This window comes from Humulus lupulus, chromosome 9, assembly GCF_963169125.1.
Source record: "Humulus lupulus chromosome 9, drHumLupu1.1, whole genome shotgun sequence".
Classification (NCBI taxonomy): domain Eukaryota; kingdom Viridiplantae; phylum Streptophyta; class Magnoliopsida; order Rosales; family Cannabaceae; genus Humulus; species Humulus lupulus.
In genome coordinates this window covers 168,768,169-168,772,243 of record NC_084801.1, presented here as the reverse complement: position 1 = coordinate 168,772,243, position 4,075 = coordinate 168,768,169, and the positions used below count along the sequence as shown (strand labels likewise).

The 4,075-nt window shown below is 39.8% G+C and overlaps 1 non-coding gene across 1 annotated transcript; it reads left to right on the top strand.

Moving 5' to 3' along the window:
- Positions 1-3,302: 3,302 nt before the first annotated feature.
- LOC133802799 (small nucleolar RNA R71) lies at positions 3,303-3,409 on the top strand. The gene has a single exon (XR_009877545.1). It is a non-coding gene; the product is annotated as a small nucleolar RNA R71 (small nucleolar RNA).
- The last annotated feature ends 666 nt before the right edge of the window (positions 3,410-4,075 follow it).

The window sequence follows — 4,075 nt, the reverse complement described above, 5'->3', positions numbered from 1 at the left end:
ACGAATCTCCATATCAAACTCTTGTAGCAATAGAGCCCATCTAATTAAGCGAGGCTTTGCATCTTTCTTAGTCATCAAGTACATGATAGTAGAGTGATCAGTATACACAATCACCTTATTACCAATCAGATAAGGTCTGAACTTGTCAAAAGCAAATACTATGGATAGCAACTCTTTTTCTGTTGTGACGTAATTCAATTGTGCATCATTGAGAGTTCTACTAGCATATTAAATGGAGTGAAATACCTTGTCAATACGCTGCCCCAAAACTGCACCCATAGCATAATCACTAGCGTCACACATCAATTCGAACGGTAAGTCCCAGTTTGAAGCCACAACTATAGGTGCAGATATAAGCTTCTCCTTGAGTACCTTGAATGCATGAAGGCACTCCTCATTGAAATAAAAAACCACACCATTCATCAACAGCGAAGAGAGAGGCTTAGACTCTTAGAAAAATCTTTGATGAATCGTCGATAAAACCCTGCGTGGCCAAGGAAACTTCTTACACCTTTCACTGACACCAGAGGTGGTATTTTCTCAATTGTTGCAATTTTTGCTTTATCCACCTCGATGCCATCTCTAGAGATCTTGTGTCCCAGAACAATTCCTTCTTTTACCATAAAATGGCATTTTTCCCAATTTAACACCAGATTTTCTTTTTCACAATGATTCAATACATTTTCCAAGTTGCCCAAACACATATAAAACGAAGAGCCAAAAATAGAAAAGCCATCCATGAAAATCTCAATGCTCCTTTCCACCATATCCGAAAAGATAGCCATCATGCATCGTTGAAATGTTGCTGGAGCATTGCATAGTCCAAATGGAATTCTCCTGAAAGAAAATGTGCCATAGGGACATGTGAATCTTGTTTTCTCTTGGTCCTCTGGTGCAATAGCAATTGATGGTACCCTGAATACCCATCCTAGAAACAATAGTAGTTGTGGAATGCTAATCTGTCAAGCATTTGATCAAGGAAAGGCAAAGGAAAATGATCCTTCCTTGTAGCCTTGTTGAGCTTGCGGTAATCAATACAAATGCTTCACCCCGTCATAGTTCTAGTTGGAATAACTTCATTGTTTTCATTCTTCACCACGGTCATACCACCCCTCTTTGGTACCACTTTCACTGGAATCACCCATGCACTATCAGAAATTGGGTAGATCATCCCGACGCCCAACCATTTAAGGATCTGCTCAAGTACAACCTCCTTCATAGTTGGATTGAGTCTTCTCTGAGCCTCTATAGATGGCTTGCTATCTTCCTCCAATAAAATTTTATGCATTACTGTTGAAGGAATTATTCCTCTAATATCTGCCAATGTCCACCAAATGGCCAATTTATGATCCCGTAAAACCCTCCACAATTTCTCCAATTCAGTTTTTGAGAGGTTAGCTGAAACAATTACAGGTAAAGTCTCCTTCTCCCCCAAGTATGCATAACACAAATGATCCGGAAGAGCCTTTAATTCCAATTGTGGTGGCTGCTGAATGGATGTTAATGGTCATTTTGGTCCTTCCGCCAACTCTTCAAACTTCTTCCTGTACGGTTGGTAATAGTTAATCCAATTTACATATTCTCTCATCTCATCATCATCTTCATCTACCTCACCACCTATCAACATCGCCTCTAAAGCATCACTACTCATCTTTCTTTTCAAAACTGCTTTATCTATCACATCCACACTATAGCAACTATCACTAGCCATCGGATACGTCATTGCCTTGAAGAAATTGAATACCACCTCATCTCCTTGAACTCTGAGTTTAAGCTCTCCCTTTTGAACATCAATGAGAGATTGGCCTGTGGCTAGAAATGGTCTTCCAAGAATAATAGGTACATCCATATCCTCCTCCACGTCAAGAACGATAAGGTCAGCAGGAAAAATAAACTTATACACCTTCATAAGAAAATCTTCTATGATACCCCGTGGATGCTTCACTGATCAATCTGCTAATTGTAGAGTGACTGTTGTTGGTCTTGCCTCACCCAAACCAAGTCTTCTGAACACATATAAGGGCATCAGATTAATACTCGCCCCCAAATCACACATGGCATGCTTACATTCAAATTTTCCAATTGTGCAAGGTATAGCAAAGCTCCCCGGATCTCTCAACTTTTGGGGCAACTTCCTTTGCAATATAGCACTACATTCTTCAGTGAGCGCCACGATTTCATATTCTTCCATTTTTCTTTTCTTAGACAGAATCTCTTTCATGAATTTTACATAACTGGGCATCTGCTCCAAAGCCTCAGCAAAAGGAATATTGATATGCATCTTTTTGAACACCTCTAAAAACTTAGAAAACTGTTTATCAAGAGTATTTTTTCTAAGCCTCTGAGGATATAGAACTCGAGATGGCTGGTCAACAACAACTGGAGGAATCTTCTCTGTACTCTTGTGATTTTCAGTGACTCTTTTCTTTTTTGTATCAGACTTTTCACCCAAATCCTCATTCTGAACCATTGAATGTTGTACACTAGACTGCTCAATTTGTTTACCACTTCTTAGAATAATTGCTTGAACTTGCTCCTTAGGATTAACTTCAGTTTTGCTAGGCAAGTTTCCCCGTGACCTATTATTAAGCTTATTAGCCAACTGCCCCACTTGTGTTTCAAGATTTCTGATAGAACTTTTGCTCTCTGTCATGAACTGAGTTTGAGTGTTGGTGAGAGTCAACAATGCAGCTTGTAATTCATTAGGCCTGTCTGGTGGAGCTTGTGGCCTAGGCTGTTGTGATGAAGAGGCTTGATTCATTGGTTGTTAAGGCATATTCTGCTAAAATTGACCCTGAAATTGAGGTTCCTGGCCCTGATTGTTTCTCCAAGAAAAATTGGGATGATTTCTCCACCCAGGATTGTACGTGTTGGAGAATGGATTGTTGAATGGCCTCTAAAAATTTCCCATAGCTTGAACCAGAGCTTGGTCCATAGGAATGTTATTATTACTACTAGCAAGACACTGATCAAAAGAGTGAGAACCACCACACATTTCACACCTAGCTTCCATCTGAATCGTATTAGCAGATACAGTATTCTGCTGCAATTGTTTTGTCAACAAGGCCACTTGTGCTATCAAAGCAGTAATTGCATCAATTTCATGAACCCCAGCTACCCTTCTAACCCCAGATGACATCTTATTAGACCACTGATGATTATTTGTGGCCATTTCCTCTAACAGTTCATAAGCTTCATTGGCACTCTTACTCATGAATGCCCCACCAGCTGCAGCATCAATAATTGTTCTTGTTGTACCACACAGCCCGTTGTAAAAATTGTGAACCAGCATCCACTTTTCTATACCATGGTGGGGACATTTCCTCAATAACTCCTTGAAACACTCCCAAGCGTCATATAATGACTCCCCATCCATCTGGTAGAAGTTATTAATTTCTCCCCTCAATTTAGCAGCCTTCAAGGGAGTATAAAACTTAGCCAAGAATTTTTAAGCAAGGTGGTGCCATGTATTAATAGAGTTTGCCTGCAGCGAATTAAGCCAGCTCTTAGCTCTCTCCCGCAGAGAAAATGGGAAGAGTCTCAACCTTATAGCATCATCACTGACCCCATTGTATTTAAAAGTGTCACACAACTCCAAGAAATTCGCCAAGTGCATATGGGGGTCTTCAGAAGGAAAACCACCAAATTGGACAGTGGATTGCACCGTTTGCAAGATTTTCGGCTTAATCTCAAAATTATTGGCCTCCACAGTCGGCGGTCTTATACAGTTCTGCACTCCCATTACAGTGGGCAGTACATAGTCTCTCAGTCTCCTTGCAGAAGGATTTTGAGCTTGATTTTGAATAACCTCGGGAACCTCATTATTCCCATCATTTTGTGACATCTCTACAATCTGACTAGACAACCTCTTGTTTCTTCTGTTTTTTTTTTTTTTTTTTGCAAGCCTTCTCAATCTCAGGATTAACAGGAACAAGACTACATGCCCCTCTTCTGCTATGCATATAACAAAACACCCTAAAATTGACAAAGAAACGTAGCTGAACACAAATTAGAAACAAGACAAAAAAATAACCAAATTAGAAATAATATTAATTAGACTGATATTGATAGTTTT